The 23,033-nt window shown below is 51.0% G+C and overlaps 1 protein-coding gene across 4 annotated transcripts in view; it reads left to right on the top strand.

Annotated features, from left to right (window-relative positions):
• The window catches only part of NRDC (nardilysin convertase), a 2,107,381-nt gene that overhangs the window by 914,924 nt on the left and 1,169,424 nt on the right, over positions 1-23,033 (top strand). The window lies entirely within an intron of this gene.

Below are 23,033 nucleotides of genomic sequence, written 5' to 3'. Positions count from 1 at the left end.
TTTCTGATTGGTCTCCTAGAGACTTATGATGCCAGAAAGGCTGAGAAGCTTCTTAGCCATTCTAATCCAGAAGGAGACATGCCTCCCCTTGAGGGAACCAGAGACGATCCTGACCTCATCCACCTCGCAACTGAGAACGAAGATGTGGAGGACGATGAGGATGAGGATCCCTCTGGGGATGAGGCAGATAAGGGACAGGTAGAAGTCGTCAGACTAAGCAGGTCCAACTTAAGCAAACATGATAGCGGTACTGGGGGACCCCTGGGGCCACTATCAGGTCAGCTTAACATTGGGAATGGACGAGCCCGATCTCTGTCAAGAGACTCTGGCAGATCCCTTCAAACCAATGGCTCTCGCAACTCTTCTCAAAGAGGGATGACGTCCCCTCTGAGGAGAGTGTACGAAGCTAAGGAAAGGGCAGCTAATCTGAGGATCGAAAGGGAAGAACTTGCCCTGGCCAAAGAGAGGCTTGCCTTTGCGAGAGAGCAACAGTTAAGTGGGGTAGTCCCCACTGGTGGCAGCAATGTACCTAGCAATAGGGAAAAGAGTTTCGATACGAAACACCTTGGTAAGATAGTGCCCCCCTTTAAACAAGGGGACGACATCCACAAATGGATAACTGCTTTGGAGAGGGCCTGCACTGTGCAGGGTGTTCCCCAGAGTCAGTGGGCAGCTATCTTGTGGCTCTCCTTTGAAGGAAAAGGAAGAGACAAGCTCCTCACCACGAGGGTGGAGGACGCTAACGATTACCAAGTCTTGAAAAATACACTCGTTGAAGGGTTCGGCCTAACCACTGAGCAGTACAGGGTGCTGTTCAGGGATACCCAGAAAACGCAGTCTCAAGATTGGTCTGACTTTGTCGATTGTGCCACTAAGGCTTTTGAGGGCTGGTTGCTGGGCAGTAAGGTTACTGATTACAAAGGATTGTATAATTTGATGATGAGAGAACAAATTTTAAACAATTGTCAGAACCAGTTGTTGCATCAGCATCTTGTCGACTCGGATCTGACCTCTCCCCAAGAATTGGGAAAGAAGGCAGACAGATGGGTTCGTACGAGACTTAAACAGAACCAGGGCCAGAATCAAGGTGGTCAGAAGAAAGCAGACCAGAAGGGTAAAGATTCTAAAGGGGAACAAAATGACCAGAAGTCTTCGACAGGTCCCCAACAACCCAAAGAGGGTGGGGGTCAGGCTCCCCAAAAGAAGGAAGAAGGCCAATCCAAAAGATGGTGCCAGTACTGTAAAAGTAAATCTCACTGGTTTAGTGAGTGCACCAAGAAAGGAGGAGGGCAGACTCCTGCCACTGCAGCCCCTAAGGCACCTGTGCCCCCTAGTACAGTCAGCAGTGGTAGTGCGCCTCCCAAGGGTTTAGTAGGGTTAACCCTGGGTTCTGAGGGGCGTGACAACTTAGTTGGCACACTCACTCAGGCTGTCCTTGTCAGTACAGGGGACGTGGACGTGTCCCCTGACGTAAGCCCCAATACTTTGGGCAAATACCGACAAACGCCTTTCATAAATGGAAAGATGGCTCAGGCCTATAGGGACACTTGTGCCAGCGTCACCATGGTGACGCCTAACTTTGTGGACCCTGGACAAATCATGCCAGGTACAGAATTCCTGGTGACCAATGCAAGCAATGTCACTACCAATCACAGTATGGCAATTGTAGCTTTCTCCTGGGGAGGGGTAACTGGCCAAAAGAAGGTTGTAGTTAGTCCAGACCTCCCAGTGGATTGTTTGTTGGGCAATGATTTGGAGACATCACAATGGTCAGAAGTGGAGCACCGGACTCACATGGAAATGTTAGGGTTGCCAGCACATGTGTTCGCTGTGACCAGGTCACAGGTCAGGAAATGCCCCACTGAACAGGTGCTGGATCCTGGAACAACGGACCAGACACCTCCCAAGAAAAAGAGCGGTAGGGTTAAGGCTGCGCCTTCCCCCTGCCCCAGGTCGAGGATCAAGTCTCAGAGGAGGCTGACCTACAGGAATTGAGGGAAACTGAGCCTAGGGAGTTCGAACTTGATCAAGTTGAATTCTTGGGTTCAGGGGGACCCTCAAGGGAAGACCTGGGGAAGGACCAGTTAGACTGCCCTTCTCTTGAACCCCTCAGACAGCAGGCTGCTGCTGAGGCTGCTGGGAACGCCACAGGTACCCACAAGGTATACTGGGAAGATGGACTCCTGTACACTGAGTCGAGAGACCCCAAGCCTGGCATGACCAGGAGGCTGGTTGTACCCTTGTCTCAGCGTGGTTTCCTACTTACCTTGGCCCACGAGATTCCCTTAGCAGGTCACTTAGGCCAGACGAAAACGTGGGACAGGCTCGTCTCACACTTTCACTGGCCTCACATGAACGAAGATACCAAGGAGTTTTGCCGCTCCTGTGTCACTTGCCAAGCCAGTGGTAAGTCAGGTGGCACGACAAAGGCCCCCCTTATACCAATGCCTGTGGTGGGGGTGCCCTTTGAACGGGTGGGGATCGACATCGTCGGTCCCATGGAACCACCTACAGCATCAGGGCACAAGTTTATACTGGTGGTAGTGGATCATGCCACCAGGTATCCTGAAGCTATTCCCCTTAGGACCACTACAGCACCTGTTGTGGCAAGAGCCCTAGTTGGAGTATTCTCCAGAGTGGGCTTCCCTAAGGAGGTCGTCTCCGACAGAGGTGCAAACTTTATGTCGAGCTATTTAACTGCTATGTGGAAGGAATGTGGTGTCAACTACAAGTTCACCACACCCTATCACCCACAATGCAATGGGCTTGTTGAGAGATTCAACAGGACCCTTAAAGGGATGATTCATGGACTACCTGAAAAGCTTCGGCGTAGATGGGACGTCCTGATCCCCTGCCTCTTGTTCGCCTACAGAGAAGTCCCACAGAAGGGGGTTGGCTACAGCCCTTTTGAACTTTTGTACGGGCATCCTGTAAGAGGACCCCTGTGTTTGGTGAAGGAAGGATGGGAGAGACCTCTCAAAAAGCCTGCAGCCAACATAGTGGACTATGTGCTCGGCCTCCGCTCGCGGATGGCTGAATACATGGAGAAGGCATCTGAAAACCTTAAGGCCAGTCAAGAACTCCAAAAAGCTTGGCATGACCAAAAGGCTGTCTTGACTGTTTACCAGCCCGGACAGAAGGTGTGGGTGTTGGAGCCAGTGGCCCCAGCAGCACTCAAGGACAAATGGTCCGGGCCCCACACCATCCTGGAGAAAAAGGGAGAGGTCACCTACCTGGTCGACCTGGGAACTCCCCGGAGCCCCCACAGGGTGCTTCATGTCAACAGGCTGAAAGCATATGTCGACAGGAAGGACATGAGTTTGCTCATGGCCCTAGATGAGGGACAGGAAGAGGAGAGTGACCCTCTCCCCGACCTGCTCACTCAGAATCCTGACGATGGATCGGTAGATGGTGTTGTCTTTTGTGGCAGCCTCTCCGAACATCAACAGAACGACTGTAAACAGGTTCTTCAGTCGTTCAGACATATGTTCTCTCTAACACCCAGTCAGACCGATTGGTGTACCCATGAGGTTGACACTGGTGACAGCTTGCCAGTTAAGAGTAAAATCTACCGGCAGCCTGATCACGTTAGAGACTGCATCAAGAGTGAAGTGCAGAAAATGTTGGAGCTGGGAGTCATTGAACCCTCGGATAGCCCGTGGGCTAGTCCCGTAGTTCTAGTGCCGAAACCTCACACCCAGGGTGGTAAGAGAGAGATGAGGTTTTGCGTAGACTACAGGGGTCTCAATGCAGTCACTAAGACTGACGCCCACCCAATACCAAGGGCAGACGAGCTTATCGATAGATTGGCTTCGGCCAACTACTTAAGTACGTTTGACCTGACAGCTGGGTATTGGCAAATCAGGTTAGCTGAGGACGCCAAGCCTAAAACCGCATTTTCAACCCCTGGTGGGCATTATCAGTTCGTGGTGATGCCCTTTGGTCTGAAAAATGCACCTGCCACCTTCCAACGGTTGGTGAATCAAGTCCTTACTGGGCTGGATGACTTCTGTGCGGCGTATCTTGACGATATTGCTGTCTTTAGCTCCACCTGGGAGGATCACCTGGTCCACCTGCGGAAGGTGTTAGAGGCGCTGCAAGCAGCAGGTCTCACTATCAAGGCCACCAAGTGCCAGATAGGGCAGACACAGGTTGTATACCTGGGCCACCTTGTAGGTGGAGGCCAGGTTCAGCCACTGGAGAGCAAGATACAGTCAATCAGGGACTGGGCTCCTCCAACCACCCAGACTCAGGTTCGAGCTTTCTTGGGCCTGACTGGTTACTATAGGAAGTTTGTCAGGAACTATGGTTCAATTGTGACACCATTAAATGAACTGACAAGTAAGAAGATGCCAAAAAAGGTTCAGTGGACAGCGAGCTGTCAAAAAGCATTCGATGACCTAAAGCAGGCCATGTGCACGGCGCCTATCCTCAAGAGTCCGGACTACTCCAAACCATTCATTGTCCAAACAGATGCTTCTGAGTTGGGTGTGGGAGCTGTTCTTTCTCAACTGAATTTTGATGGTCAAGACCAGCCCATTGCTTTTATAAGCAGAAGGCTGACCCCTAGAGAGAAGAATTGGTCAGCTATTGAGAGGGAGGCCTTTGCTGTGGTTTGGGCCCTGAAGAAGCTGAGGCCATACTTGTTTGGCACTCACTTCAAGATTCAGACCGACCATAAGCCCCTCTTGTGGCTAAATCAGATGAAGGGTGAAAACCCCAAACTGCTTAGGTGGTCCATTTCCCTACAGGGGATGGACTTTACAGTGGAACATAGACCTGGTACTGATCATGGCAATGCCGATGGGCTCTCCAGATATTTCCACTTAGAACAAGAAGACTCACCTGGTCAAGGTTAGCTTATTGTTCCGACGTTTGGGGGGGGGTCATGTAGGAGAGTAGGGTCTGCAATCCTATGATCACCCAGATTTTTTGCTTTTGTTTCACTGGTTTACGACTTTCTCTGGCTGTGGGCCTGCTAATCAGACCCACAGCCTGGCTGTTCTCTTTCTAAATTACGACATGTACCCTAGGTGCATTTACCAATTGGTACTGGGCCACCTTATCAGACCCCGTAACGCAGGGCATAGGTGTACCCAGGGCCGCCAGGGGCTGCAGCATGTATTATGCCACCCCTGGCTGGCCTCCTAAATTTGACACAACTGGCTGCACGACAGCTGGGGCGAAGTCGTGTAATCACCCTTCGCTTTAGGTATAGTAGTTCTATATCTAACCACACAATGGACATCCGAGTTCCTATCAGTCACTCCTATGGCAGGCCTTAACAATCCTGAAGGCAGAGTGCGTGGGCTCGTGTGAACTAGGCTCTGGCCCGAGCCGAGCCCGGGTGCAGCTTGCGGACTCAAGACCCAATGGCTGTTCCATGATAACGCGTACCACATCGGTAACTTCGGTGTCGCGTTATCAAGGCATGTCGAGTAAGGTCTCATACGAATCGGGGTGCTGCCCTCTCACCAATTCTGGCGACGAGGTTAGCATTCCGCCCTTCTAGAGGGACACGACATGTACGTAACTGTGAACCCCGGTTAAAGTTAACTAAAGCCTCAGCTCCACAAAATGGATGCTGCCACCACAGACACGAGTCTGACCTCCTGCTGCTGGGAGTCCTTCCAGCGAGGAGAGCTTGGACAAAGGGTTTCCTGTCGAGGGCGGTGTTCGCACCGTCCCAGACAGGGTTTGTGTATTCTGGGTAGGTAGGGCTTTTGCGAGAAGGTGACTGCGGAGTGGCACCCCGGTGCTCACTACGCATCTGCCGGTTAGAACCAGTTCCAGGGGCGACAGCCCTGGCCTGGGGAAAGTCCGGCAGGGGAGAGGGGTGTAACTACCCCCCTTCCTGGTCCCACCCTTAGGGCAGGACCTAGTCATGTACCCACCCCTTTCTTTAGAATAAAGGCCGGAGCGGGGACCCTTCCAAATCAGATCATCTTTGATTCAAGAACTACTTTCTACGAAAGGACATTCAAGACTCTTCTCAAGATTTCTCCCTTGTGACTAAGGAGTAGTCACCCTGCATCAGCGGGCACCATCTAAGAACTCTGCGGTTTGCTGTAAGTCCTTCCTCAAGGAATCCGACGGCCCAGCTCGACGAGAACCGGCTTCCCTGGCACCTCTGACCTCTACCCACGTCATCAGCTCAGCTGTGCTCTGTGGGTGCGACGAGACCTCGAGGGACCGGCCATCATCAAAACCTGCACGCTTTCTTAACCGGCACGACCATCGAGGTAACTCTCTGGTGAGTGCTCTGGGGTCCGAGAAGCCCCGACCCTGAGCCGCTCCAGCATCGAAGTGCAGTCTCCCAGCATCTCCACGATCTGCGTGGGGCCCTTCCGCTCGCTGCTCAGCACGTTGTCTGGTCACTAGCCGCTGGCTTGTGCCCTTCTGTGACGACATCCGACAATCAACACTGCTGGTCTGGTTGCTCCAGACTGGCCCTTGCTTCCATCTTTTCAAGAAGCACCCCGGACCCTCCTGGTCCACTCAAGACGCCATCTTAGGCCCACCACGTGGCCCTGAGATTTGCCAAGGCTTGTTGCCCCATCCTGGGCCCAGCGACGCCGACAGCATCATCCTTCGTGGGACAGCTCGCACCTCCACCGTGGTCGCCGACAACGCCTCCTGGTCCGTGAGACTGCCGAGCCTAGCGTCGCCCACTCACCTGGTCGAGGTGACGGCCAACCGGTGCCTTCCTGGTACCCTTTGACTACTGGCTAGTAGTACGAACTTGGTCCCCTCTGCTTTCAGGTATCATCAATCTCCGATCCAGGCTTGGATCTCTACGAACTATTCATCACTGGTCGCCGGCCAGCAACTCCTTTTCTTCCGGCTCCTGGCTCGTCAGCGAAGACCCCGACGCCTGTAAGACTTGTGCAGCCGCAGCCCTCGTGGCTAGGTAACTCGGCATTTCGGTGCCTGCATAGCCTCTTTACTCTAGGGTCCCGAGTCCCTCGCTTCCGACTTGCCTTATCGGGTCCGCCCGAGACCTTAAACTTTCCGTGTCCTCGGACACTTGTTTTAATTGTGCACTTGAAGTATTTGCTAAAGAGATTTGGTTTGTGCTTAGTACCCTGTCCTCATAAAGAGTACAGGGCTGTTGTGATTCTTAATAAATATACTGTTTATTTTCATAACACTTGTGTGGTGTCCTTTCACTGGGTGTTCAAGGGGTACATGTGTGGTAAACAGCTGGCTTAACGCGCCCTCTCGAGTCTTTAGCCTTAGACTGCTCGTATCCACGCTACTAGGATAGCTGGTCTATAGGTTGACTTACAACCAAACACCATAAGGGTCGTTGGAACGATACATAGCGGTCGCTAGAATAGCGAACGTTGCATATCGGGCCAACTTCTCACAGGCATCACACACATGTATCCACCTGTTCCGTTTGTGATGCCTCAGTGGGACTTGAACCTGGTTCTAACCTTCTTGATGTGTGCTCCCTTTGAGCCACTTCATTCCTGTCCTCTCCGTCTCTTGACTTTAAAGACGGCCTTCCTGGTTGCCATCACCTCTGCCAGGAGGGTGAGTGAGCTCCAGGCTCTTTCTGTCAAACCTCCTTTCTTGTCCATTCATCCAGACAAGGTGGTTCTGAGAACTAGACCTTCTTTCCTGCCCAAAGTTGTCTCTGCTTTTCACATCGGGCAGTCCATCACTCTCCCTTCCTTCTTCCCGCCTCCGCATCCTTCAAAGGATGAAGAACGGCTCCATCGTCTGGACCCAAAACGCGCGCTTTCATTTTATATGGATCGCACACGCCAGTTCCGGGTGGATGACCAACTGTTTGTTGGCTACGTGGGTGCGAAGAAGGGACGGGCGGTACATAAACGGACCATCTCTCGGTGGGTTGTTCTGTGCATCAAAGCGTGCTACTCTTTTGCTCGGAAGGAGCTTCCTGTTGGGCTGAGGGCCCATTCCACTCTGGCCACGGCGGCTACTACTGCCCTGGGGCGGGGAGTCCCCTTGCAGGACATATGCCAGGCGGCTACGAGGGCCTCGCACACGTTTGCGAGGCACTACCGCCTGGACGGTCAAGTCCGGAGGGTTGGCTTCTTTGGCCGTTCTGTCCTCCAGGACTTTCTGGTGTAGGATTGTATTGGTTCGCAGACCCACCACCGGGGTTGGTATTGCTGGGGTATCTATTCTAAGGTAAGGAATCTAATACTAACGTGTTTCTTTCAGATGAACAAGTTGCTTACCTTCGGTAACGATATATCTGTAAGAAACATTAGTTAGTATTAGATTCCTTACCGCCCCACCCATCCTCCCCGTTCTGCGAAATGATACCTAGGGTTAAGGACATCCCTTTCAGGGCCCTAGTTTCAAATGGCACCAGTGTTGGTTCTCACATGGCTCTGCGTGTTCTGGCGCGGAAAAGCTGTGTGCAAAGAACTGACGTCAGCGCGCGGAGGCGGCGTCTATATACTCCAGCGACGTCATCACGGCGCACGACGCCAACGACGGACGCAGAGCCGCAGGGGACGCCTGCAGACGACGCCTACCGACGCGCAGGGGTACTGCTACGCAAAAGTTTCCGGATCCAGACTGATGCCTGGGGATATTCTAAGGTAAGGAATCTAATACTAACTAATGTTTCTTACAGATATATCGTTACCGAAGGTAAGTAACTTGTTTGATAAGTGTAGTGTCTATTGTCCAGCCGGACAAGAAATTTTAATTAAGCGTTTAAGTCAATAAAACAAAAATATAAGAACACTAAAATAACAAGTGGGCACAGCCATGACCCACAACATACAAGACAAAACAACGAAAGCAATGGCCAAAAGGGCAAGGCTACAATAAGTCTGTGAACTTGTATTCAGTATTTACTGACGTGAATTTTCATAACCACAACTTTGCATTTTTACAATATTTTAGTATCATATTGCATAAGGGGTTTTTTGCAAGTCGACGACGTTTCGATGCCTTATTAGATTGTGGGCATCATCATCAGGATAGCGAAATAATCTTTGTGTTCTTATTTCCAAAATATCAATATGCCTTTCTGCATTACTTAAACGAGAAAAGATAAATGGGATACATGGGAAAGAAATGAGGGAGGGAAAAAGAACAATTGAGGCATAACGTTAGGCATGTTGAATAGAAAGCCTGATGTTCATTGTTGTGTTTTTTAAAAAAACATTTGTGAATTTTAGTGAGGGTGAAGGTGCCAGGCATTTATTATAAAAGAAAAAGCGTTTTAACTGGTGCCTATTCAGTCGATTGTGGCCTCGAGGTGATATGTGGCCAAAAATGGAGGGTGAATTTAGCACGGCAAAACGTAAACAATGCTCGTTTAAAATGGAAAAGTGAGCGTAGCAACTGTGAGAAGAGCGGCAGGGGGTGGCGAAATTACGGCGCAAATACAAAGTGGTGGGCCGGTATTAGTGCAATTCTATTAGGGCGTGGGGTGGGCAGTGGGAGGGGTGTTGATAGGACGGAGCAATATCGTAGCAGTACGAGCAGTAAGTGCAGACATGCACGGATGGTCGACGCGGGGACGGAGTGAGCCTGACATACCTGCGAGCATGGTGAATTCGAAATTCAAAAAGAATCTAGGAGCAATAGCTAGTCACTCGAGGTGGTATCTGGGGAAACAGTAAGAGTAAATAATACTGGGTCTCGCGGTCCAAGAGAGTGCGTGTGATCCGTAAAAAATATAAATTAAGTTACCAAAGAGCATCCTAATCAGAGATAAAATAGTGTGTGTCCAAGGTCTGGTCAAGAGCATAATAGCTTGTTCTGTGGGGGAAGAATTACCAATAATTAGCGGGTCGGAGACAGTGTGAAGAGGTCTCTGAGCAAACCCCTATTCGGTGAATGACTTACTTGAAAAACTGGTGGCTCGGTAGCAGATACAGCAGTCTGGTGCTCGTGTGCTGTGTGCCATGAGCCTGCATTAGAGCTCTGGGCAAGCTGTGAACAACGACGAAGGACTAAGGAGGTCATGTGCTTAACCTTCACCAGTGGGGCGGCCATCTTAAGGTGGTGTGGTATATGGTGGTGGAAATAGTGCAATGGTTAAAATAACGGCGTAAGGTGATTCAGAAACATATATATAATGACACATATGTAATTATTACAGCAAGGAGGTCCAATCTTCAAGGCGGTTTAAGCCGTTTCGGATGCTATTAGTTTTCACAATCCAGTGGAGTTCTTCTTTATTAAGCAATTGTGAAATGTCTGCTCCCCTTGGAGGGGCTTTGATGGTTGTGACAACTGTCCAGCGCAGGTCTTTTTCGCTGTGGCCTTTTTCAGAGAAATGTTCCACCAGTGGTGCATTGGCCGTTTTGCATCGGATTCTGCTTCGATGTTGACCGATGTAGTTTTACTTTTTGGCTGGTCTGGCCTATATATATATATAAGCATACAGGGGCATACAATGGCATATACTAAATTGGCAGAATTACAATTAGAAAAATACTTTCGCTCAAATTTAATATTGTCATATTCAAAAGTTTTACCCTCAATTGTTGACTCACAGCATATACAGTTTTCACATTTAGTGTGACCCAAAAGGGGAGGAAGACCCCATGCATCATTGAGTGTGGTTTTCAGAGGTAGCTGTGGTAGTGATGCTCTTACTAGGTGGTCCTTAATATTCTTGGCCCTTTTGAATGCAAACATGGGGCGATCTAGTGTGAGTAGACCTGCGTTGAGAACTGGCCAATGTTTAAGTATACTTTTTTTAACAGCATTAGAGGCAGGTGAAAAGGTGGTTACACAGATCAGTCTGTCTTGTTCTTTGAGTCAACAATTGAGGGTAAAACTTTTGAATATGACAATATTAAATTTGAGCGAAAGTATTTTTCTAATTGTAATTCTGCCAATTTAGTATATGCCATTGTATGCCCCTGTATGCTTATCTATATAGGCCAGACCAGCCAAAAAGTAAATCTGAAAGAGACACGTTAGTGATAGATTCCTTACCTTAGAATATCCCCAGGCGTCAGACTGGATCCGGAAACTTTTGCGTAGCAGTACCCTTGCGCGTCGGTAGGCGTCGTCTGTGGCTCCGCGTCCGTCGTCCGTGTCGTGGGCGCCGTGATGACGTCGTCTGAGTACTTAGACGCCGCCTCCGCGTGCTGACGTCAGTTCTTCTTTTTTCCGCGCCAGCCAGCGCAGATCTGGAAAAAGCAGTAACCCAGTCAATTTTTTACTAACTTTTTGGTGATCTTTTTGATCCTTTTCGAAGTCTTGCGACTCGATGGTGCCGTAGGGATGCCCGGCTTCAAGCATTGTGAAGATTGCCACCGCACCATGTCGGTCACGGATCCTCACCGCCAGTGCCTGACGTGTTTGGGCGTCGACCATGACGACGAGGCCTGCCCCGACTGTCAGGCCCTTTAGAGGAAAGCCAGGCGGCTCGAACTCCAGCAGTCGGCCCGCGCCGCGTGAGGTCCCGGTCCCACGGGAGGTCGAGGGACAGGTCGCGGGGACGGAGCCGTCACAGCTCCGGGAGTCGGCGCCACTCCTCCGGGTCCAAGTCGTCAGGTAAGAAACACAAGAAGTCAAAGAGGCTTCATCGCTCTTCTGACTCCCCCCGACGATCATGCGATGCGGCCGGGGGTTCGGGTGACACCGCCCACGTGGCTCCTCAGGAGTCGCGGGCGTCGCGTCTGGCCCCATACCCTCCGGTCCCTGGGCTGAAAGCGACGCCGGAGGAGATTGAGCGTTTCCTCATGGCCATGAGGTCCCTTTCTCCTCCCGACGGGCTCCGCGGCGCCTCCGGGCCCGCGCCGCAGGGTCCCATGATCCCGACACCGCCGGTGCCTTCGGGCTTGGCGCCGCTGGGCCTTCGGGCTTGGCGCCGCTGGGCCTTCCTCGGGCTCTGGATCGTCACCGGCGGACCTTAAGAACCCCCCCCGGCTTCGTTCCGTGTGGTGTCACCTCCGGCGCCGTCCTCGAGCGGCGCTGTCCCCGATACCTCCCTCGCTTCGGTTCCGACGTCGGGACGGCGCCGCACCTGACTCAGTTTGGAGATTTTTACTTCTATGAACCGACCTCGTTGTATTACGACCCTGAATCTCAGGAGATGGGTGATGAGGAGGATTGGGAGGGGTCTGAGGACCCTCTGACCAAGGAGTGTCAGTCTAATGTGGACTGGGCAGGAGACCTTGGGGAGGCCAGTGGCCTGGATTTGTCTCCTACCGTGGCTTCGGAGGAGGGGGCTACCTATGATGTGGTGTTGACGAGGGCGGCCAAGGCCTTAGGCCTTGAGCTCCCCGTCGCGGCCGTGAGGACTAACCTCCTCACAGAGGTCGTTAAACCGCAGTCCTGCTCGGCTGAGCCTCTGCTGCCTTTTAATGAGGCCTTGACCGATGTTCTTTTCGGCACTTGGTACAGGCCTGCTACAGGTTCGCCCGTGGATAGGAACGTGGCCAGAAGCCACCGCCCGGCTCCGGGCGACCCATGTTTCCTGTCCTCCCACCCCACCCCGAGAGTCTGGTCATCCAGGCCTCTAATTCCCAGACCCGATTCCCGCCGGACAGGGAATCCAAGAGGTATGAGAATTATGGTAAGAAGATATTCTCTTGTCTTAGTTTGGGACTGCGGTCTTCCAACACCGCATGCCTCTTGGGCCGCTACACCCACTCTCTGTTGGAGACGGTGGCGGAAGTGCTGCCAGAGTGCCCGTTGGAGGTACGGGCCAAACTCGGCCAAGCCCTTGTGGAGGGCCGAGATGCAGCCAAGTATTCAATCAGGTGTGGGCTGGATACTACCGACTCGCTAGGCAGAGCGATGGCTACGACGGTGGCGGTGAGACGCCACTCCTGGCTGAGATCCGCCAATTTTTCGGCTGATGTCCAGAACACTCTAATGGACATGCCGTTCGATGGCCGTCGCCTCTTTGGCGACAAGGCAGACCATGTGCTTGAGCGCTTTAAGGACTCCAGGGCTACGGCCAAGTCCTTGGGCCTCTCAGCCCCGCGCCAGCAAACGGGTGCCTTTCGCTCCTTTCGTGGCCAGGGAAGGGGCGCCCCCACACGTGCCGCCACCCACTCGCCGCAGACTATCGTCCAGCGCGGCGGCGGCCGTGGAAACCGCCACGGAGGCGGTCGGGGAACCAGGCGAAGTTAGTCCACAACTGCCCCCGCGGCATTCACCTCTAAACCCTCCTAGTCCGTGCTTTTCGGCCCTAGTGACGCCAGTGGGAGGCAGGGTTCTCCATCACCACTCTCACTGGCGCACTGTCACTTCGGACAGGTGGGTGCTGCAGATCGTCCGGAGGGGCTACTCCCTCCCCTTCGAGACGACTCCTCAAGCCATGCCACCGCAATATCACCGCGTATCGTGGGATTACTTGCGGCTCCTACAGGAGGAAGTTTCGGCCCTCTTAGCCAAGGGGGCCATCGAGCGCGTTCCTGGGCCAGAAGTAGGACATGGTTGCTACTCCCACTACTTTCTGGTACCCAAGAAGGGCAAAGGGGGCCTACGCCCTATCTTGGATCTGAGGAACGTCAACGACTTCCTCCGGAAGGAGACGTTCAAAATGCTGACTCTGGCTCAGGTCTTACCTGCCCTAGACCCAGGAGACTGGATGGTAGCGTTGGACTTGCAGGACGCGTATTTCCACATCCCCGTCCTGCCGGCCCACCGGCGTTACCTGCGGTTCACGGTAGGCCACGAGCACTTTCAGTTTACCGTGCTCTCCTTCGGCCTTACCAGCGCCCCACGGGTGTTCACGAAGGTGATGGCGGTGGTCGCAGCTCATCTGCGCAGGTTGGGGGTCTCAGTCTTCCCCTACCTCGAAAACTGGTTGTTGAAGGCGGGCTCGCCCCAGACAGTCGTCAGCCACCTCCAGACTACGGCAGATCTCCTGCACCAGTTGGGATTTTCCATCAATGTGCCGAAGTCACACCTGTGCCCCTCTCTGAAGCTCCTTTTCATCGGAGCGGTTCTCGACTCGGCGCAGTTTCGGGTTTACCCGCCCGAACAGCTGGTTCGGGATATACAGGCTCTGATTCCGATCTTCCGGCCTTTATCCCGAGTTTCGGTCAGGTTGACGCTGCGGCTTCTGGGGCTGATGGCCTCCTGCATCCTTCTGGTGCATTACGCACGGTGGCGGATGCGGGCTCTGCAGTGGGACCTGAATTTTCAGTGGGCCCAGCATCAGGGCAACCTGTCCGACCATGTCCTGATCTCGGAGGGCACTGCGAGTCAGCTGCAGTGGTGGCTCACGGACCACGATTGGGTCAACGGCAGATCCCTCTCCCTTCCCCAACCGGAGCACGTAGTTGTGACGGACGCGTCCCTCCAGGGCTAGGGAAGCCACATGGGAGAGGCGGAGATCAGAGGACTCTGGTCTCCGGCGGAGTCCCGGCTCCATATCAACCTGTTGGAGCTGCGGGCGATTCGTCTAGCACTGAAGGCATTCCTCCAGTCTGTCCGAGGGAGTGCAGTGCAGGTGTTCACGGACAACACCACTGTGAGAAGTTGGCCTGATATATAGTGCTCACTATTCTAGTGATCACTGTGTATCATACCAAACGACCCTTATTGATGATTGGTTGTAAGTCAACCTTATAGACCATCTATCCTAGTAGCGTGGACAAAAGCAGTCTTCAGGCTAAACTCTAGAGGGCGTGTTAAGCCAGCTGTTATACCATCACATATACCCCTTGAACACCAAGTGAAAGGACACCACACAAGTTGTTATGAAAAATAAAGTATATTTATTTATAACAAGTCTAACCTGAACTCTTTATGAGTCAGGGAGCTAAGCACAATACATAACTCTTACGAAAATACTACAAGTTGCACAATTTACACAAATGCCCGAGGGGCACGAAAAACCATATACACTAAAAGTGGAATGCGAAATACTAGCAGGTAAGTAACAAGATCCAGGGGCTTCAGGATCGCTAGGACTACACTACTAAACTCTAAGGTTAGGAGCAGGAGGCCTAGGGAGATCGGGTGCAGAGTGTGCACTCTCATGCGGGACAAAGTCTATGGAGGCTAGTATTTCTTACGTTACTGTTATCGGACGAATCCGACTGGATAGACTAAAAACGACAAAGGATCTGGACACTTGGATAGTGAACCTGCGTTGGAGCACCGGAATGCTTGGGTTACCTAGCCCAGGGGCTGCGGCTGCATAGGGTTCAAAAGTCGTCGGGAATCCTCGTTGTAGTCTATGGAGCCTGAAAGAAGTTGTTGCTGGCACGCGACCAGTGAAGAAGTTCGGGGTGATCCAAGCCTGGATCGATGATGGAGACAACCTGAAAGCAGAGGGGACTCAGTTCTTAATCACTAGCCAGTGATTGTGTGGGCACCAGGATGGCACCGGATGAAGTCACCTCGACCAGGTGGATGGGCGACGCTGGACTCTGCAGTCACACGGGCTAGGAGGCGTTGTCGGCGACCAGGCTGGAGGTGCGAGCTGTCCCACGCAGGTATCTGCTGTCGGCGATGCTGGACCCCGGATTGGGGCAACAAACCGTGGCAAAGTCAAGCCCACGCGGTGGAGTCAAGACGGCTTCTGGAGTGGACCAGGAGGGTCCGGGGTGCTCCTCTTTTTGAGGGGAGCAAGGGCCAGTCTGGAGCAACCAGACCAGCGGTGTAATCGTCGTGGTGCGTCGTCAGGAGGGCCACTAGCCAGCAGGCAAGTGACCGGACAACGTGGTGAGCAGCAAAGAGCAGAAGGGCCCCACGCAGATCTCGTGGATGCTGGGGGGCTGGACTTCGGTGCTGGAGCTGCTCAGGGTAAGGGCCTCTCAAACCCCAAAGCACTCACTTGAGGATCCCTCGGCGGTCGTGCTGGTTAAGCATCGTACAGTTTCAGAAGATGGCTGGTCCCTCAGGTCTCGTCACACCCACGAATCTCAGCTGGGCTGATGCAGGTAGAGGTCAGAGATGCCAGGGAATCCGGGTCTCGTCGAGCTGGGCAGTCTTGATCCGGAGGATGGACTTACAGCAAACCGCGATGCTTAGGTGGTGCCTGCGGGTGCAGGGTGGCTACTCCTTAGCCACAAGGGAGAGTCCTCAAAGAAAGTCAAGAGTTACTTTCGTAGAAAGTCGTTCAAGATTCAGGATGATCTAATTTGGGAAGGGGGCCCGCTCCTACCTTTATCCTAAGAAAAGGGGCTGGCACGCGACTAGGTCCTGCCCATGGGTGGGACCAGGAGGGGGGTGGTTACACCCCTCTCCCTTGTCCGGACTTTCCCCAGCTCAGGGGCTGGTGTGCCCCTGGAACTGGTTTGAGCCGGCATATGCACAGTGAGCACCGGGGTGCCACTTGCAGTCACCTTCCTCTCAGCCCTGCCTACCTGGGATACACAAAATCCTGTCTGGGATGGTGCTAGCACCTCTCCTGACAGGAAACCCTTTGTCCAAGCTCTCCTCGCTGGAAGGACTCCCAGCAGCAGGAGGTCAGACTTGTGTCTGTGGTGGCAGCATCCATTTTGTGATGCTGAGGCTCGAGTTAACTTTAACCGGGGTTCACAGTTACATACATGTCGTGTCCCTCTAGAAGGGTGGAATGCTAACCCAGTCGCCAGAATTGGCGAGGGGTTAGTATTCCAATTCGTATGACACCTTACTCGACATGTTTTGATAAAGCGATACCAAAGTTGGCAAATAACCGCGAGGATTATAATGCACTTAAGAGTATATGGTACGAGTTATCATGGAACAGCTATGAGGACTTGGTTCCGCAAGCTGCAAACGGGCTCAGCTCATGCCAGAGCACCATCTCACATAATTCCAAGCACTCTGCCTTCAGGATTGTTAAGGCCTGCCATAGGAGTGACTGATAGGAATATATGTGCCCATTTTAGGGTTAGATATAGGAATACTATATCTAAAGCAAAGGGTGATTACACCACCTTGCCCCAGCTGTCGTGCAGCCAGTTGTGTCAGATTTGGATGGCCAGCCAGGGGTGGCATAATACATGCTGAAGCCCCTGGTAGGCCCTGGGTACACCTATGCCCTGGGTACCCAAGGTACACTGTACAGGGATGGATAAGGTGACTCAGTATCCAATTAGATATGTACCTAAGGTACATGGAATCCATTTTACAGAGAGAGCAGTGGGCCTGGGGCCCTGAATAGCAGGGTCCCAGGTCAACTAAGTCGAAAAAGCAGCAAAACACCAGGCAAAAAGTTGGGGGCAACCATAGTCAGATATCCACCTTCCTACAACCACCGCCATGTGGTACTGCAACAAACAGGGCGGGGTGGGGTCGTGGACCCTCTGCCAGGAGGCTCTGCGCCTCTGGCAATGGCCGGCAACATCAGGGCGTGACTCTGATGGTTCAACACCTGGCAGGTTCCCTGAACGCCAGGGCGGACGAACTCAGCCGACGGTGCTCAATGGATCACGAATTGCGTCTGAACTCTGACGTGGCGCAAGGCCTCTTTCAGCAGTGGGGAGAGCCTTGGTTAGATCTATTCGCCACCGAAGAGAACGCGCAATGTCATCAGTTCTGCGCGTTGGAATTTCCAAGGCGGCACTCGCTCGGAGACGCTTTTCGTCGCGAGTGGAGTTGCGGTCTGTTGTACGCCTTTCCGCCTATGCCACTTCTGCCCAGAGTGCTGAAGAAGATCAAGCGCAACCGGGCACAAGTCATCCTTGTGGCTCCGGACTGGGCACGAAGGTACTGGTATCCCGAGCTACTCAGTATGTCAGTCGATCCCCCGGTTCGTCTGCCTCTTCAGGAGGACTTTCTGTCGCAGCAGCAGGGGACGGTCCTCCACCCGAACCTGTCCAGTCTCCACCTCCATGCTTGGAGATTGAGCGGCGACAGTTGAGTCCATTTGACTTGCCTCCTGAAGTCTGTAACATCATTCTGGCAGCCAGGCGTCCCTCCACAAAGTCGGTATACGCCTGCAGGTGGAACAGATTTGTGGCATGGTGCACAGCAAAGGCTGTGGATCCACTTAATGCCCCTCTTTCTGAGGTTCTCCTCTTTCTTCTCTCTCTTGCCCAGCAGGGCTCTGCTCTGGGCACTGTCAAGGGCTATCTTTCAGATCTTTCAGCCTTTCTGAGGCTGCCTGACCAACCTTCTTTGTTCAAGTCCCCTATCGTTAATTGATTCCTGAAGGGCATCACTCATACCTTTCCACCTGTTCCCTTCGTGATGCCTCAGTGGGACTTGAACCTGGTTCTAACGTTTCTGATGTGCGCTCCCTTTGAGCCACTTCACAACTGTCCTCTTCGCCTTCTTTCTTTGAAGACTGCCTTCCTGGTAGCCATCACCTCTGCCAGGAGAGTGAGTGAGCTCCAGGCTCTGTCTTGTAAGCCTCCTTTCCTTTCAGTCCATCCAGACAAGGTTGTATTACGGACAAGGCCCTCCTTCCTTCCCATGGTAGTCACGGCCTTCCACATTGGGCAATTCATCACGTTGCCCACCTTCTTTCCGCCTCCGCACCCCTCGAGAGAGAGGAGGAGAGGCTCCACCGTCTGGACCCAAAACGTGCGCTCTCATTTTATCTGAACCGCACACAACAGTTCCGGGTGGATGATCAACTCTTTGTTGGGTACGCGGGCGCTAAGAAAGGGAAAGCGGTGCACAAGCGGACCATCTCCCGGTGGATTATCTTGTGCATCCAGGCGTGTTACTCCTTGGCTAAGAAGGAACCCCCTGTTGGGCTGAGGGCTCATTCCACTCGAGCCACGGCCACTACAACTGCCTTGGGCCGAGGTGTGCCCTTGCAGGACATTTGCCAGGCAGCTACGTGGGCCTCGCTGCACACGTTTGCAAGACACTATTGCCTGGACAGTCAAGTCCGGAGGGACTGCTACTTTGGCTGTTCCGTCCTTGAAGATTGGACCTCCTTGATGTAATAATTACATATGTGTCATTATATATATGTTTCTGAATCACCTTGCGTCATTATTTTAACCATTGCACTATTTCCACCATCATATACCACACCACCTTAAGATGGCCGCCCCACTGGTGAAGGTTAAGCACATGACCTCCTTAGTCCTTCGGCGTTGTTCACAGCTTGCCCAGAGCTCTAATGCAGGCTCACGGCACACAGCACTCGAGCACCAGACTGCTGTATCCGCTACCGAGCCACCAATTTTTCAAGTAAGTCATTCACCGAATAGGGGTTTGCTCAGAGACCTCTTCGCACTGTCTCCGACCCGCTAATTATTCGTAATTCTTCCCCCACAGAACAAGCTTTTATGCTCTTGACCAGACCTTGGACACAGACGATTTTATCTCTGATTAGGCTGCACTTTGGTAACTTTTAATTTTAATTTTCACGGATCACACGCACTCTCTTGGACCGCGGGACCCCGTATTAATTACCCTTACTGTTTCCCCAGATACCACCTTGAGTGACTAGCTATTGCTCCAATATTCTTTTTGAATTTCGAATTCACCATGCTCGCAGGTATGTCAGGCTCACTCCGTAACCACGCCGACCATTCGTGCATGTCTGCACTTATTGCTCGTACTGTGACGATATTGCTCCGTCCCCACGCCGACCATCCGTGCATGTCTGCACTTACTGCTCGTACTGCTACGATATTGCTCTGTCCTATCAACACCCCTCCCACTGCCCACCCCACGCCCTAATAGAATTGCACTAATACCGGCCCACCACTTTGCATTTGCGCCGTAATTTCGCCACCCCCTGCCGCTCTTCTCACAGTTGCTACGCTCACTTTTCCATTTTAAACGAGCATTGTTTACGTTTTTGCCGTGCTAAATTCACCCTCCATTTTTAGCCACATATCACCTCGAGGCCACAATCGACTGAATAGGCACCAGTTGAAACGCTTTTTCTTTTATAATAAATGCCTGGCACCTTCACCCTCACTAAAATTCACAAATGTTTTTTTAAAAAACACAACAATGAAGATCAGTCTTTCTAATCAACATGCCTAACGTTATGCCTCAATTGTTCTTTTCCCTCCCTCATTTCTTTCCCATGTAATTTATCTTTTCTCGTTTAAGTAATGCAGAAAGGCATAGTGATATTTTTGAAATAAGACAACAATGATTAATTCTCTGACCTGATGATGATGCCCACAATCTAATAAGGCATCGAAACATCGTCGACCTGCAAAAAAACCCTTATGCAATATGATACTAAAATATTGTAAAAATGCAAAGTTGTGGTTATGAAAATTCACGTCTGTAAATACTGAATACAAGTTCACAGACTTATTGTAGCCTTGCCCTTTTGGCCATTGCTTTCGTTGTTTTGTCTTGTATGTTGTGGGTCACGGCTGTGCCCACTTGTTATTTTAGTGTTCTTATATTTTTGTTTTATTGACTTAAACGCTTAATTAAAATTTCTTGTCCGGCTGGACAATAGACACTACACTTAAAAGGTGTTTTGGTTATTTGTTTGTAATTCATTCTGTCCATTTGTAGGGACCATTGTTCTGTAAAATATGTAAACTACCCAAGGTCCCTGCAACATACCTTTAGGGTTCCCTTGTCTTTTGTAAAACGTATTGTTTTCATCATCATGGATTATTATTTCTCTCTAAAGTGAATTTGTTCTGGTCATTAGGCAGTGTTTCATCCACGGCTACCACTCAACAAAACGTGGCATCGGTATCTCTCCATCAGGTGCCCGGTCCCCAGAGAACAGCCTGTTTCTGTGTAAGTGTCAAGGTGTTACCCAGCCTTCAGTCCAGCCCTGAACCTCCTCACAGGATATGAAAAAAATGAACACAATAGTATTGGAGCACATATAAGAATTATTCCAAGAATAGTTCTTCTGAGAGAGCCCTCGGCTCCTTAGCAGAATCCGAGGAAACAGAGGTTATAATTCTTTGATTTCCCTTTTGAATCTTCTGAACTTCTCTCCAGACAAAGGGTGGTTTCCAGTAGCTTGATGCTGGTGGCACTCATGTCTTTCAGGTTGTTTGAGTGACACTACCGCCGCTTCTATTACCTTTGTTTTCTCTACAGCCTTTTTAAGTTGGCCTGGATGAGGGACATTGCAACCAAGATTATGTTTATTTTGAGCTCGAGTACAAGTGATTGTCTGTTACGGACTTTAGAATAGCCATCTCAGAGGGGTGGTCCCCTTCAGCCTGCTCACCACCAGCCATCTCAGGGGCAGTGCTTCCAGTACCAGACATATACTGCACAATTTTGTTGGCCTGAGCCGACCATTCTGCCTTGCACCATGCTATGCCCCAAGCTAGTCTGCTATTTGATATTTTGAGTTTTGGAGCTTTCATATCTCCGGCGGCCCCAGAAACTATACAGCTACTTCTCATTCAGTCTCTTCGGGCCCCAACTTTATCACCAAAAGACAACACTCCAGTGTGTCTTCCAGGCAGAGATTTGCATAGCTGTTCGGGTCTGGGACCGAGCTGCATCGGGCAGAATTGTGCAGACCATTGTTGCAGATATTCATGATAAATGTGAATGCCGAAGTGATCAGCATAGATGTTCCACAAGCCCTCTGTATGGCCAAAGATTCACGCATTCCAAAAGCAGCACAAGGTCCCCTAGGGTTTCAGACTGACAGGCAGTCCAACAACATATGTCAAGTAGGATAGCAAGCAGTTAACTATGGAACTGGGTCACCCATGGCAGGCCAAGTCTGCTACACTTCCTGGGTGACTGTACAGTAGGACACAAAGAAATCCCGGTCACTTACCACCACAATGCTGACCAAGTCAAGTTTTGGGGAACTCCTCCCCACTCAGTGCCATGTGCCTAGCATCTACCCACAGGGTCCTCACCACACTTGGCTAGCAGCTGTAACCAAGTATACACCCCTCGGGCAAGAGGTACATACTTAGTCAATCCATCACACTTGTCTGTCCTTTCCAATTATGGTATCTTTTTTTCATATGGGCCATTCTGTTATTCTTCTTTTTTTTTTTTTTCTTTCTCTGCATCAAGCCTAAGAGATGGAATAGGTGCTTATGCTGGACCCCAGATCTGCACTGTCATACTAAATTTACAGCTGGTGACCAGGCAGATTGATGACAAGTTTTTTATAGGATACGCTGCAGCTCGAGGGGCAAGATGGTGACCAAATGCACCATTTTGCTTTGGGTTGTCCTCTCTATCAAGATCTGCCTTATGGTGGTCAAGAAGGATACAATGGAGGGCTTTTGTGCTATAAGTATGCAAAGTAATACCATCACGGATCTCAGACTGACCGTGACGGGTGCTTTGCCTGAGCTGTGTTGCATGATTCCCTTAGTCAGTCGGCACAGCTGTATTCCACCTCCCAGTTAATTACTATTTGGAACTCATTCATAAGGTAAGGAATCTGCGCTAGGATTCATCCATCAGAAGAAAAAGCAATTTAGCTTCTCTAACAATATTTCTGGTGGATACATCATGTTCACACAGATTTGCACTGCTTTCCTTCTCTTTGAGCTAGTGGTGTGATTAATCCGATCCAAATGAATGCAAACATGTTATGTGCCGTACTCTCTTTTCCACTTACAATTTACATTGGAATAAGGAGTGCAGCATATGGAAGTCTATGAAGTAGGAATTAGTATAATATCTTCATTGTGATTCTTTTCATGATGTTGCCTTTTCTAATGCCTTGGTTCTTACATATAGTGCAAAATAGTTAGATACAGCTGCAATTTTTACTGAATTTAGGAAAAGCTCTTACATGCATGCACAGCTTCTCACCTCCTGCCTGTGAGATGATCATGGTGCACGCAAGACTCTGATGGAAGGGTGCCAAATTGAAAGTCTCAGTTGTCGAGCTAGTTAGCTGGGCCAAGCTTACATGACATTGTGATTTTTATTATATAAGAATATTTGGAAAAGAGTGGATATTTGCCAAATGTGATAACATCACCATTTCCTCTGTGATCATCTTGCCAGACTACACGTCACATTACCACACCTGCCCTGGTGTCCTTACACCCTAAAGAAAATAATTTATATAATTATTCTCTGAGTGCATGGAGCCTGCAAACATGCTATTGCAGGCTATATGAATCTCATCCTCTCAGTGGTTACATTGTTCTCAGCATACTTCTTCTTTAAAATCTGAGAATTGTTGACTGATGATCCATGACTTTGTGTGTTGCATGTGTTTGTTTTTCTAATAGAGG

This window comes from Lissotriton vulgaris, chromosome 1_1 (genome assembly GCF_964263255.1).
Source record: "Lissotriton vulgaris chromosome 1_1, aLisVul1.2, whole genome shotgun sequence".
Lineage (NCBI taxonomy): Eukaryota > Metazoa > Chordata > Amphibia > Caudata > Salamandridae > Lissotriton > Lissotriton vulgaris.
Note: the sequence above shows the minus strand (reverse complement) of the source record. Positions and strands in the feature narration are given on the sequence as shown.